This window comes from Macaca nemestrina, chromosome 17 (assembly GCF_043159975.1).
Source record: "Macaca nemestrina isolate mMacNem1 chromosome 17, mMacNem.hap1, whole genome shotgun sequence".
NCBI lineage: Eukaryota > Metazoa > Chordata > Mammalia > Primates > Cercopithecidae > Macaca > Macaca nemestrina.
The window spans coordinates 44,043,188-44,057,890 of record NC_092141.1 but is presented as its reverse complement, the minus strand read 5'-3'; the positions used below and the strand labels follow the sequence as shown (position 1 = coordinate 44,057,890).

Below are 14,703 nucleotides of genomic sequence, written 5' to 3'. Positions count from 1 at the left end.
ACAATATTGATTCTTCCTATCCATGAGCATGGAATGTTTTTCCATTTATTTGTGTCCTCTCTTATTTCCTTAAGGAGTGGTTTGTAGTTCTTGAAGAGGTCCTTCATGTCCCTTGTAAGTTGTGTTCCTAGGTATTTTATTCTCTTTGTAGCAATTGTGAATGGGAGTTCACTCATGATTTGGCTCTCTGCTTGTATACTGTTGGTGTATAGGAATGCTTGTGATTTTTTTTTCTCTGCCCCAGCCCTAAAATCAGCCATTTCTCCATGAAGCTCTGGTTCCTTTTATTGAAGAGTGGCAAAACCAAGATCTGTGCCCTCACTGCTATTTGTTTGTTTGCTTAATTTGTTGATGTTGACTATTCTGGCTTTTGCCAGATGTCACTGTATATGGCTGCAGTGCCCATGGCACACATTAGCCATGTGTAGCAAATTAGTGCTTGCTATGTGGCTGGTCCAAATTGAGATGATATGTAAGTGTAAAATATACACTGGGATTCAAAAACTTAGTGTGATAAAGAATGAAAAATTACATGAATCATTTTAAATGGATTACATGTCAAAATGATAATATTTTGGGAATATTTAGTTGAATAAAATATTTTATTAAAAGTAATGCTGCCTATTTATTTTTACCTTTAAAAAATGTGCTTACTATATTAAAATCACATTTATGTATTGCATGATATTTCTGTTGGATGGCACTAGTATATGGATCATTAAAATAGGTCTGCTAATTGTTAAAATTAATCTGCTCTTCATTAGACTAGACCAGTGGCTCTTAATAGAGTGGGGGTGGGGGTGGGGGTGGTGGATTTTGCCCTCCAAGGGACATAATATCTGGAGATACTTCCGATTGTCACCACTTGAGGGGGGTGTGTTAATGGTACCTAATGGATGGAGGCCAGGGATACTGCTGAACATCCTAGAAGGTACAGGATAGCCCCCCACAAGAAAGAATTTTCCACCCCCTAATCTCAATAGTGCCAAGGCTGACAAATCCTGTACTATAAGAAGAAGGAGTATATTTCTATCCTCCTTAAATATGTATTCCAGAATGGAAGGGCAGAACTGGTTAGAATTTTAATCTGATCACAGTGACGGAATGTTTTGCTTTAGGACAATTAATGCTGATGCACTGAGGTTCTTATATGCTGGGGAGCTGGAAAACGGAATGAAGAATCTTAGGGGATTCCATGCCCCCAGTAAGGACCCCAGTCTTTTTGATGCTGAAGTAATAGAGTTGCAAAAACTGTTCTTGTGAAGTGGTAGTGATATGTCGAAGACAACTAAGGGAAGTAGTTTCCTCAGAAAAGTAGACTATCTTCAGTGGATATTAGAAAATAAGGACATTAATGTCTCTCAAATTCTATGGTCCTATGTTGATCAGCTTCAAGATGTTACTAAGTATTTATATAAATCTAGTAGAGGGGGTCTCTAAGAATCCCAGGGAAAAATTAAGAAATTAAGCCCAAAACATCTAATTCTTTAAATATGCGAACTCTTTAAGAAACAGTGGCGGGGTGCAGTGGCTCACGCCTGTAATCCCAGCACTTTGGGAGGCAGAGGCTGGTAGATCATGAGGTCAGGAGTTCGAGACCAGCCTGGCCAACATGATGAAACCCCGTCTGTACTAAAAATACAAAAATTAGCTGGGTGTGGTGGCAGGCGCCTGTAATCCCAACTACTTGGGAGGCTGAGTCAGGAGAATCGCTTGAACCCGGGAGATGGAGGTTGCAGTGAGCCGAGATGGTGCCACTACACCCCAGCCTGGGCAACAAAGAGCGAAACTCTCTCTCAAAAAAAAAAAAAAAAAAAAAAAAAAAAAAAAAAAAAAAAAAAATTGCTGGGCGTGGTGGCTGTGCCTGTAATCCCAGCTATGCGGAAGGCTGCGGTGAAAGGATCATTTGAGTCTGGGAGGCGCAGGTTGTAGTGAGTTGAGATCAAGCCACTGCACTCCAACCTGGAGTGACAGAACAAGAATGTGTCTCAAAAACAAACAAGCAAAAAATCAAAACAGACAAATAAACAAAAACAAAAACACTCTCCAGGCATGGAGAAAATAATATAAACTCAGTGGTAATCCTATACGCATGACTCTCTCTGAAACTTGCACAAATATAATAAATGCATTAACGATTTTAATCTTCAGAACCCTGAATCTTGCTTTCGGAGTGCCTGTCCTGCAGGCATCGGGTCTGCGCGGCTCCCTGTGCTCAGATGGTTCGTGAGCATCAGCTCCTTTCCCCCACCGCCGCAGTCCACATTCCGTGTTCTGGGGAAAAGGCTGGGTCGGAACGGAGCTGTCGCCGCTGAGGTATGCGGAGCCCTCTTCATCGGGTACTGCATCTACTTCGACCGCAGAAGACGAAGTGACCCAACTTAAAGAACAGGCTTCCAGAGGAAAGAAAGAAACAGAAGCTGGCCGAGGAGAGAGTTGAGCTTTCCAAGTTTGCTGACCTTAAAGATGCTGAAGCTGCTCAGAAATTCTGCCTTGAAGAGACACAGCTTTGGTGAAGAGATCCTAGCTCAAGGTGTAGGCCACCTGACAAATCCAAGTGCTGTGTGTGGACAGCCACAGCAATTACTGCAAGTGCTACAACAAACTCCTCCACCACCAGTGATCCAGATGCTTCTGACAAAGCCCGTACCAGTTAATCAGACACTTCAGCGCTTGGCTGAAGACAATGTGGAATGAGAAACAAATGTCAACATAATAAAATCTCAGTTAAAATACTTTAAAAATTCTTTTTTTTTTTTTATTATACTTTAAGTTCTAGGGTACATGTGGATAACGTGCAGGTTTGTTACATATGTATACTTGTGCCATGTTGGCGTGCTGTATACATGACGACCCATCAACTCGTCAGCACCCATCAACTCGTCATTTACATCAGGTATAACACCCAATGCAATCCCTCCCCCCTCCCCCCTCCCCGTGATAGGCCCCGGTGTGTGATGTTCCCCTTCCCGAGTCCAAGTGATCTCATTGTTCAGTTCCCACCTATGAGTGAGAACACGCGGTGTTTGGTTTTCTGTTCTTGCGATAGTTTGCTGAGAATGATCGTGTCCAGCTGCATCCATGTCCAAAAATTCTTAACTTGGTAGTTGAGCCTAAGGGCAAATATGCTTGTTATGAGCTATTCTATGCTGAAATCTACCAAAGTTAATGTTTACTTTGTGTAAATCCATTTGGTCTATTTTTTCCAGTGAAAAGCATATTTTGATGGAGATCTTTTCACTTTATAAGTACACTATGAGTTACTGAAATATCACAGATTTTGTTCATTTCTAAAACATGCGATTATAATGTACATATGGCCTTGCTTATGTTAAAAACACCCAGTGGTCAGTGTTGAAAAACAATATGAGGGGTGGTCTCCTCCCTTAATCTCAAAAAAAAAAATTTTCTAGAAATTAAAGTTTCCACATGGGAATCAGACTCTTTACTCATCATAATGAAATCCTTGAATTATACTGTTTCCGTTGCAATAATCAAAAATTCAAAGGCCATACTAACTGGAAGCAGACTCAGAAAATAGAAACAGGAAAACAATGGCTTAATTTAGTACATTCAATATTCTTGATATCCTTATCATTAACCATAATTTAATTAGAGTAATATTTTTGCTCCTTAATTTTTCAACATTGTATAAAGAATTTTCCATCCAAAGTAACGTGAGGCGGAGCTACCTGAATTTCAGTGGCGATAAGACAAAAATATTTTGACCCACAGCTTTCGCAGGACCACTCTGAAGGAAAGTTAACCCTGTGAGGTTTAATTTCTATCTTCCTTGGCCTACATTTTTTCTAAGGTAGTGATTTTTGGTGACCTGAAACCCAAGCTGCGCCTGTCCTTTTCAATGACTAAGTGGTTACAAACCAAAAAAGATTGAACACTGACTGACGAGGGAGAGCTGGCAACTCTACTTCCTGTGTTACTTCTCAAAGTGGGGTCTGGGAACACCCTGGGGTACTTGGATCCACAGGATATGCACTGGCCTCAGAAAGGCAATACCATCCAGTGTGGTGAGGGTGCAGGGACACCAGTGTTCTCACTACTGCTGCTGAGACTGTGAAATGGTACAACTTTCTGTGGGAAAAGTAATATTCATTACAGTTTACAATGCAGGCCCTTCGACTCAGTAATCCTACTTCTAATTATTTATACCCGAGCAATTGTGCACACACATAAGTGCATATTTGCTGCAAATCTCAGCTAAAGTCATATTAGCTAAAGGTCTTTAATTAGGCTTAGGGTTGTTATCCACATTTCAGAGAGTATAAATACTACCATTCATTATTAATGTTAAGGCAATGTTGCTAAAAATTGTTTTTACACCTTAGGTTAGGCATGTGCAGGAATTCAATGGCTACAAGTTACATGGCATTAGTCTGGCTTTAGCTATATGATGAGGAAAATTAGGAAGTCCTTTCTAAGATATGTCGTGTTTGGTAAGGACATTCTAAGCAAATTAGGAAGGCAGGTGCATGGAAGAAAAAATGGTATTCATACCTCCTCCTCCAGAATATCACAAGCCAAATAGATGTGGGACATGACTACTTGATGGGACTCTGATTTTAACTTCTTGGATTGTAAGCTCCAAAGTTTCATACAGGAGTTGTCAAATCCAGCAGCAAGCGGCTTGCTATTGGGGGAGATTTCTGCAGTGTTCAACAGCTGCTAGGTGTTATAGACGGCATAGAAGCAGATGGTAGTGAGGGAGGGAGGCCCATCCTTGACTTGCTTAATGCTCTCCTGTAAGACCTCCAGGGCAGCCTCCTTCTGCAGAATAGGGCTGGGCGTGTCAGGGGCGTCCAAATCGTTATTCTCACTTGGGGAGGAGCTGCCACTTGCATACAGCTGGTAGTCTGTTGTCTTGGCAGGCTGCACGTCCAGATGAATATGTAAGGTGAGGACTTTGCACAGGGCGATATTGTTGTCACTTTGGAGGTAGCAGATAAGGTAGTTGTAGCTGTCTTCTTGGAGACGGACCACCTACTTTTAATCTAGGAATACTCGAAGCTTGAAGTTAGATAGGATGTCCTGGATAGTTTGAGTGGTCTGTAGCTGCTCAATGACCTCCTTCTGGCTAGCGTTCTGCAGAAACATTCCATGGAAGCGGCTGTAAAAACTTTCCACTGTGCTCTTTGGACCGTTCTGGACCAGGTTGAGATGAAGGTAGACAAAGAGAGGGTAGAGGAGAGGCTTCACTTCGTGGCTATGCTGTGAATCGGAATCGATGAGAAAAAATTCCGCTGTCGTCCAAACTGTACTTTATATTGCTGGGATTCTGCCTGGGGGCAGACAAGGGGCTGCAGACATTATGTTGGCACAACGAGATTCTGATTGTACTGTGAGATTGGCCACTATCTCTTCAGCAGTCTGTGGCAGCCGCGGTCCTTGCTTCAGGGAACCCTCTGAGTCCATGTACTGCCAGCGTTTGAGGTAGCAAGACACTACCATCTGGATCTGCTCTGTACGCACTCATTTCATGACTGAACATCCCAGGCGGCTCCGGCTCCTCCCACCGCGGCCCCCCGCAGCCTCCACCTCCCGGATCGAGTTGCTTCCGCCTCCGTTGTCTCTGCTCCGACTGCCGGCTCAGCTGGGCCTCCGAGCCCCGCGCCCCTCTGCCCCCGCCGCCGCTCTGGGCGACCGCTCCCTGACTCTTTCTTTTAATTATTATTATTTTTTAGAGGGTCTCGTTATGTTGTACAGGCTGATCTCAGACTCTTGGCCGAAGCGATCTTTCCACCTTGGCCTCCCAAAGTGCTGGGATTACAGGCATGAGCCACCTCACCTGGCCCAAGAATCCTTTCTTTACTAAGATTTTTCATGAAGATTTAGAGGGTCTTAGTATTATTTAGTAACAAAAATACAAGAAAATCAAATGTAATGCTTCTAAAGTTATACCCTTTGTTAAAATTGTTTCATGAATCCAAGGTTTACACAATGCTTATGAATCTTCTCCCTGATTCTCCCTGGGGTGAAATAAACATTTTCTTTGAAAATCCAAAGAAGGCATTTTCAAGACTGTCGGATTGCTTTGGAACTTCTAAAATAACTACACTTAGTTACCAAGTCAGACCAGTGTATTCCCTGCACTAAATAGAACAGTATGAGAATATAAACGTGGCCTTCCACTAAATGGGGTTATAATGGAAAGAATATTAGCATGCTATCTTCCCTGCTCAGCCTCCTGAGTAGCTAGTACTACAGACAGTGCTGCTAAGCCTAGGTGGCTAGTTTTGTTTGTTTTTGTTTTTTGATGGAGTTTTACTCTTGTCGCCCAGGCTGGAGTGCAGTGGTGCATCTCGGCTCACTGCAACCTCCGCTTCCCGGGTTCAAGCGATTCTCCTGCCTCAGCCTCCCTAGTAGCTGGGATTATAGGTGTGTGCCACCACGCCCAACTAATTTTTGTATTTTTGGTAGAGACGGGGTTTCGCTATTTTACCCAGCGCTAGTCTTGAACTCCTGACCTCAGGCGATCCGCCCATCTCGGCCTCCCCAAGTGCTGGGATTACAGGCGTGAGCCACCGCGTCCAGCCTAGTTTTGTTTTTTGTAGAGACAGGAGTCTAGCTTTGTTGCCCAGGCTGCCTAGGCTCAACCAATCCTCCCGCTTTGGCCTCCCAAATTATTGGGATTACCGGCGTGAGCCACTGTGCCCAGCCTACAGTGGCTTTTGATACCCTGGGAAAACACAGCTAATTACGTGCGCCTACAGAGTTATTCCATTTGTACCGTCAGAGTAACGTTTTCAGCCGTTCTATTTCTCTGGCAAAACATTTCGGGCCCTCGGTGACTTTTTGCTGAATGGGTGACCCGCTCCCTGCACAAAGCCAAAAGAATCACTTGAGAGCTGAGGGTCTGGGGAGGCGCAAAGAGAAGGCTGAGAAGGCGATCTTGCTTTCATACACCTGCAAAGGGAAAGAGGAGCGCTGCACTCTCTCATTCCTGGGGAGGACAGGAAAATGCTGCCACCGTGGAGACAGACGACTACTGCGTGGACTTTAAATCCAGGGTGGGCGTGGGGCAGCGCTGGGGCTGGATCTCCCGCCCCGCTCCTTCCAGGGAGAAGGGAAGGGAGTCGAGGTCATGAGGGGAGGGAAGGGAAAGGAGGCGCCGGAGGGACGATGGGGCGGTGGGAAGTCGGAAGAAGGAAGGGTCGCGAGGGAGGGAAACAGGTCCAGGAGGAAATGCGGGGCTTCATTTTTTAAGGTGGTAGTGGATGCGCTGGTGGTTGTACACTTTTTTGTACGTCTGAAATATTTCATAATTAACATTTAAGAAATCTTTTTTTTTTTTTTTTTTTTTTTTTGAGACGGAGTCTTGCTCTGTCACCCAGGCTGGAGTGCAGTGGCCGGATCTCAGCTCACTGCAAGCTCCGCCTCTCGGGTTCACGCCATTCTCCTGCCTCAGCCTCCCGAGTAGCTGGGACTACAGGCACCCGCCACCTCGCCCGGCTAGTTTTTTGTATTTTTTAGTAGGACAGGGTTTCACCGTGTTAGCCAGGATGGTCTCGACCTCCTGATCCGCCCGTCTCGGCCTCCCAAAGTGCTGGGATTACAGGCTTGAGCCACCGCGCCCGGCCAAAATCATTGTTTTTTGAGTGGGTCTCACTCTTATCGCCAAAGCTGAAGTGCAGTGGTGCGATCACGGCCGATGCAGCCTTGATTTCCTGGGCTCGTAAGATTCACCCACCTTGGCCTCCCAAAGTGTCGGGATTACAGGTGTGAGCCACCGTGCCTGGACTAAGGAATAGTTCTGAACCTCATTCCCCAGGGATGGCCACAGGTGGTGTCGCCAGGATGTTTCCCTGGTAACTGGTCACGTCCTTAGTTCCCAGGGCTGCTCTCCTGCGTGCTGTGACAGCCATTTCGGGGGTGGGGGCGACCTCACTGCGCACCCAGGAATAGGCGAGACCTCAGCATCGGTCTGGTCTCGGTTTCCTGGTGGGGAATTTAACGCTCCTGAAGGCGCTGTAGACACTGTCATGTCTTGGCGTATTTGTTTTGTTTTGTTTTGTTGTGTTTTGTTTGTTTTTGTCTTTTTTTTCGAACCAGCTTTCTCCAGTCTCTTTCGCTCACGCTGCGCGCTTCAGATTCTGCCCTCATCCCAGCGGGTCTGGGGGTCTTCACCCTGACCAGTTGTTAGTGGGTGCAAAGGCCAGCGCCCGTTGGTGTCAGATCTCGGTCTAATCCTTGCCTGCCCCGAAAAGGGTTGGGTGGGCACCAATCTCTGCCGCTCGCAAGCAGAAGCGGACTGGTGGGGGTGGGATGGGGTTAGGAGGTGGGCGCGGGCCTAAGCTTCTGAGCGCAGCACCCCACCCCGGGCAGAGTCAAAGAAGGCGCCGGGAGTGGAGACACCTGCAGCAGGAGTCTCAAGTCCCACGCCATTGCCCTGGGGGATTGTTTTGGCCTGTGTTCTGGAGATGTCACAAACTGGGCGGGAGACCATAGCTGCAGGAAAAGGCGGCCAGTGCACAGAGCCTGCACTCTATTGCTTTATATGTTACTCTAAAAATAGCTATATTGAGCTATAATCGACATACTTGAAACTGCATGTATTCGAAGTGTACAATATGAAGGATATTGACCTACCTAGAAACCCTTGAAACCATCAGGGCACTTAAGACAATGAACCTACGGGGAGGACTGGGTAAGGAGAGTGAAGCACTTGCTAGTCCAAAATTCAAGGGAACACCAAAGAAACACCACCTCTCAGTGAACAAGATAAACAACATTTAAAAAATCAAAATTAATGTGGCCAGGCATGGTGGCTCATGCCTGTAATCCCATCACTTTGAAAGGCCAAGGCGGGCGAATTGCATGAACCCAGGAGTTTGAGACCAATCTGGGCAACATAGCAAAGCCCCATCTCTACAGAAAACAAACAAAAATGAGTCAGTGTGGTGGGGCGCCCCTGTAGTCCCAGCTACTCCAGTGGCTCAGGATCGTCTGAACCTGGGAGGTGAAGGCTGCCTTGAGCAGAGATCAGGCCACTGCACTCCAGCCTGGGTAACAAAGGGATACTGTCTCAAAAAATAAAAATAACTAAATAAATACATCAAAATTAATGCAAAAATCGGTGATGAATAAAACATAAAAATGTTAAATAAACACAGGCTCCAACCCTGCCTTTGCCTGGCCATGTGTCACTTTCCTCACCCCCATCCTGGCCCTGAACTAGTCCTCCTCCCACCACAGAAGCCCTCCCTCCCCTGCTCCAGCATGCTCCCTTCCTGCATCCTAAATCAGGTGACTGTACATTGCCTGCTTCTGGATCCTCTCGACTGTCCCATTGGTTTGCTGGTCTATTTGTGTGCCCAGGCACATTGCTGTCGTATTAGAGCTTTATTGTTTTTCAGGGTTGTTCAGCTATGTGTGCCTTATTGCACTGCCCAAGGCCTCCAGCACAAGCCGCAATGGAAGTGAAAGTAAAGAGTATCCTTGCCTCATTCCTAAAACTCCTGGGAGAGTGTTTAATATTTCCTCATTGAGTGTGATTTTTAAAAGTTTGTGTTTTATCAATAACCTTTAACAGATTAAGGATATTTCTTTTTTTCTAAGAAATAATTTTCTTGATCCTTTACTATACAAAATTTATTCAGATTACACCCATTTGAAGTGGTAAGATCACAGCTAGAGAACAGGTCACCCTGTAACAAATCTATTTACAAAATCCGTCATAAAAGCTTTTTTTGTTGTTTTTTACATTATATTACATATTTTCTTTTTTAAACTAGCCTACAGCACAAAGCTAAACTGATTAGTAGTTTGCCCACTCCCAGTTTTGGGAGAAATACTATCTTTTTACAAAATCACGTACCCCGTAGGAAAAGAAATTCCCACACCCTGACAATTGCCACCCGACTTACTCTGCAAGCCATCTTCCTTCAAATCCCTCCTTCTCATACACACAAGTTGTCATGCACACATTGAATTCTTATTTTCTTTTTCCAGAAAGCTTAAGCTTTAAATACTACAATTTTATTTACAGATCTACACGTACAACAAAAACGAAAACAAGAACCACAACGAAGACACAGAAAAAAAAAAAAAAAAAGAAAACAAAATAACACTCTTAAAACATTACAAACCAGCTAGAAAGTATTCTGGTAATGTTTACAAATTAATTGCTATTTTTGTACAAAATTACTAAATAATGAAAATGTGAGTAGACTACATATCAACTTAAATAAAACGATTGCTATGCCCAACTCTCATATAAACACATACCTAACACTGTTTGACAGCTCATGTGTTGCCCTTTATACATTTTATGTTCTAAGGTTCATGCAATCATAATCTGCACACTTGTAACTTTTAGCCATTTTGTGTGTGAGCTTTAATAGCAGCAACTCAATGGTACCAGGAAACCTGCATACTTAGTACTTAAAGTAATGCAAATACTGTAGTACTAACCCACTTTGTGTGCCGGATACTAAGTCAAAAAGAAAATTACTTAATGCAAACAAAATACAGTATGGACATCTAATTAATGTACACCAGTTAAGCCCAGTAACTGGAAAAAAATCTTATGCGTGAAGGAACTTTTAAGACTTATTAGTATTCCTTTCATTTTTAAAACAATAAATACAGCGTTACATTATGAAAAATTTCAACAAAACACACAACAACCTGGCCAGGTGAGCTCAGTCTTTAGACTTTGGAAAAAAATCAGCTTTCTGCAGCTGGCAAAGAGAATTACACTAAGCTGGAAGCAGAGGCAGTTAACCAGATGAGATAAATATGGGAAATGGGGAAAAGTTTGTCATAAATGGTTTTCTATACAGGAAAAAACCCCACAGTGCATTTCCAGTAGGCACTTGACACAAAGCTCCCTCTCCCTCCCCCACCCCAATGCTTCATCTAGAACCACACCGACATTTTCTACCAAGTCCAGTGTGTGTGAGGGGAGGAAGCCAGGGATGGAAGCTGAAGAAGAAAAAAGGAAGATAGTCTGCACCTTTGTTTTTCTTCCCAAACGTACACCCACGCATACGCACACACAGAGTTTAGAGTGCTGGTGTCATCTGCCTTGACCCCACCACCACTTTGCATATTGTGGAAATCTACCTGGAGTAAACTGGCTGGGGCTCCTGTGGTTTTGTGTGTGTGTGTGTGTGTGTGTGTGTGTTTTTCCTAAGGGGTATATTCAATTCAATTAAACATATGAATTGAGTGCCTACTACATGTCTACCATTGGGTCAGGCACATAGCATTTCAATTTAATTGTTCGTTTTGAGGTTTGTTCTTTATCTGACCCCCTCATCCCGCAGTCCTTAGCATCCAAGGAATGGACCCGAGATACTACCCCATATTCCCAGTGGGAGATGGCCACTGCCACCTGCCTGAGGGAAAGCCATTCTTGGACATAACTGGTAGGATTTGCAGCTGACACAAAGCCTCCAACTTGGGACACCATTCCTGAAGAGTAAAGTAGGAGACGCCCTGGCATTGTTTTGGTTCATTTTCTACGTCCCCGACTTACCTTGGTCCAACTTATTCCTTCATAGAGGAAGGGGAACAGGGTCTGCCCAGAACTATTTCACCCCCCGACACAGTGGGAGCTCCCTGTTCCTGCCAGCTTAAGGAAATGCCACTCACACAACGGGGATGTCTTTCTCCCTAGAGGTCTCTCCATCAGACCCCACCCTGAGAAATGGTTTCCCTGAGTGCGGTGTTAAGAGAGCCCTTTCTCCTATCACAGGGGTCTGGGAAGCCCAAGGGTGGAGGGACTCATGCCTGCTGCTTCACCTCACCTGGTTCTCCTTTCCAATGGGCCACCCATGTCAGCAAGCCACAGGACTGACTCGCTTCAAGCTCCTCCTCCTGGGAATGGAAGGACAATGGAACAAAGCTCCTTGCAGAGGCTGACAAACCTTAGATCACACAGGATTACATGTTCTGATCAGTACAGGTTCTCTCCCTCTGCTTAAGTAATGTGAATTTGCAAAAACCGCTTCAAAGTAAACAATTAAATTGAAATGACGATGGGTACCACAGGAATGCTTAAATGTCCCCCATTGCTGGGGGCACTGGGGAGGAGGGGGCCGGTGGCTACGGAGCCCTTTGGAGGAAGGAGGAACAGGAAATGGTGGAAGTGTTGGTGGTGAGGATCTGGATGTCGGATATTTCTTTCTATTCCTAATTTGCTAAGGGTTCTTTTTAAAAATCATGACTGGTTGTGGGATTTTTGTCCCACTTGGAGCATAAGATGCTGTGCTGTATAAACTGTAATAATGTTCCACAGCTTGGTGTTCCTCTCTGGAAGTGGATGATAGTTTTCTGCCCCATTGATATTAGGCTTGGCAAGGTGACTTGTTTTGACCTATGGAATAAGTGCAAACGTCAGGTGTACTCTTTCTGAGCGTAACTTTCAAGAGTCAAATGCTTTTCTGGCATCTATTGAAATAATCGTGTGGTGCTCCTTTTTTCATTAATGCAGTGAATAGGCTGATTGATTTTCACATCTAAATCACTCTTGGATACCTGGAGTAAACCTCTGTTGGTCTTAATACAATTTTGGGGGTACATTGCTGCATTCATTTTACATATATATGTGTGTGTGTGTATATATATATAGACAGGGTTTCACTCTGTCACTCAGGCTGGAGTGCAGTAGCCTGATCACGGCTCACTGCAGCCTCAACAGCCGAAGTTCAAGTGGTCCTCCCATGATAGCCTCCTTAGTAGCTGGGACCACAAGTGCACTGCCACCACGCCCGGTTATTTTTAAAAATTATTTGTAGAGATGACGTCTCCTTATATTGCCAGGCTAGTCCTGAATTCCTGGGGTCAAGCGACCTTTCTGTCTCCTCCGCTCAAAGTGCTGGGATTATAGGGGTGAGTCACTGCGACGGCATAGGAACAACATCGTAATCTTTTTGCTTACTTCTTGGACGCCTTCTTGGTGCTCTGGGAAAATCCCTGCACTAAATTTTTTAAGTCAGTGACTGAAGAAGAGTTTCCTTACTTCAGTGAAACTGTTTCCTTAGAGCTGGCATGAGAATCAGATGAAATGAAGAAAAGCACAGCTATGTACTTTGTTTTGTTTTGTTTTGCTTTTGAGACAAAGTTTCGCTCTGTCGCCCAGGCTGGAATGCAGTGGCGCAATCTAGGCTCACTGCAACCTCTGCCTCCCAGGCTCAAGAGATTCTCCTGCCTCAGCTTCCCGAGTAACTGGGATTACAGGCGCGTGCCACCACGCCCGGCTAATTTTTGTATTTTTAGTAGAGACGGGGTTTCTTCATGTTGGCCAGGCTGGTCTTAAACTCCTGACCTCAGGTGATTCGCCCACCTCGGCCTCCCAAAGTGCTGGGATTACAGTCGTGAGCCACCGGGCCCTGCCAGCTATATACTTTCAATGTATGTGCTCATTCAATGTGAAGAAGTACTCTGCCTCTACCTTGAGATTCTAGATGGGACTTTCAATGGCAGGCCCTTAATTGAGTCCGGAGTGGGATGGAGCTAGGGAGAAAGGGCAATTCAGACTGGTGAACTCCTCAGTTAGTGAGTCACTTTGGTCTGTGTGCATTTCAAAAGGTATGGGTTTTCGCAACAATTCTTAGACGTGTTGCCTGGAGAATTCTGTATTATCGTAATTATCATAATTACCCACGAAAGCAATGTGGCAGGAGGGCTGTATCCAGTTGGAGGAGCCACTGGAATGTCCGAAGCCAACTAATGGGCCTAGATGGCCGCAATATACTCCCTACACCGCAAGGGGTCCCAATCTGTCTGTCTGGGAGCAACCCGCTCCTCGCACCTCCCTCCTCCCCTGTGCAGTAGCAGCTGCTCTCCCCGCGTTTCTGGCGTCAATTGCGCTTTCAAGCAAGCGGATAGCAGTGCTGCGTCAATTTTGAGGCGCAGAGTCCCTAAAAGCGCGTGCGGCCACCACTTCCGGAGCGTCGGAGCATGGACTGCCCAATAGAAATGCAGCTGAGGGAGGGGCTAGCCGCTCATCAGACGCCGACAGCGGGAAAGTGGATAAGAACTCAGGTCCCCTTACTCGGTGAAGAGTGCACAGAAGTGGACGTCTCCAGGTTCGTTCTTTCTTTGTTCTCTTTAAATGACTTTTTTTTTTCCGCTTAGAAAATACAAATAGGTACAGACGAAACGGGAATTTCCGTTGATCCCGCAGAGCTATTCACTTGGGCGTTTAACTTTCAGTTGCTCAAGGGAAGGGCGCTGGCACCTGCGGTGCACTCGCGCCTGCAAGGTATCCTGTTTCCAGGGAATTGTGCGGAGATAAATTCGTCCCGTTCCATTGCCAAACCTTCCAGCCTCCGTTTCTTATTCCCAGGGGGGTCTGTTGGCTCCGGGACGAGGTGGGGTGCTGCCAGCGCAAAACAAACAAACAAACAAACAAACAAAAACCTGCCGGGGCTGCTTTCTCTCCTTTCTGAGCATTTTGGCTCCTTGGCTCCTGTCTCTGTAGCAACGTCTGTCAAAACCGCAGGCTGTGGTGGACTTAGCAATGTCAGACTTGAAAGCTGTGGGTGACAAAACTTCTGCCCCTGCGTGGGCTGGGGAGCGCCTTAAAAAGCCGCAGGGCGGGCGAGGGGAGCCGCAGGGAGAGCCGCGGGGATCTGCGGTGTTGGAGCAGAGCTAGAGAAGCGGGGAGTGCTGTATGGACAGGCCAGACTTGGCAGGTATCCGTCGGATGGGGGTTGCCCATCCTCCTGGAGTCCTGAG

General features: G+C 45.6%; 1 protein-coding gene and 2 pseudogenes across 1 annotated transcript in view; 2 read left to right on the top strand and 1 right to left on the bottom strand.

The window, feature by feature from the left end:
* The window catches only part of LOC105485134 (schlafen family member 12 like), a 64,082-nt gene that overhangs the window by 22,382 nt on the left and 26,997 nt on the right, over nucleotides 1-14,703 (top strand). The gene's annotated exons all lie outside the window — the stretch shown is intronic.
* Nucleotides 2,107-3,690, top strand: LOC112427319 (mitochondrial import receptor subunit TOM20 homolog; annotated as a pseudogene).
* LOC105485132 (TAF5-like RNA polymerase II p300/CBP-associated factor-associated factor 65 kDa subunit 5L pseudogene) lies at nucleotides 4,510-5,496 on the bottom strand (annotated as a pseudogene).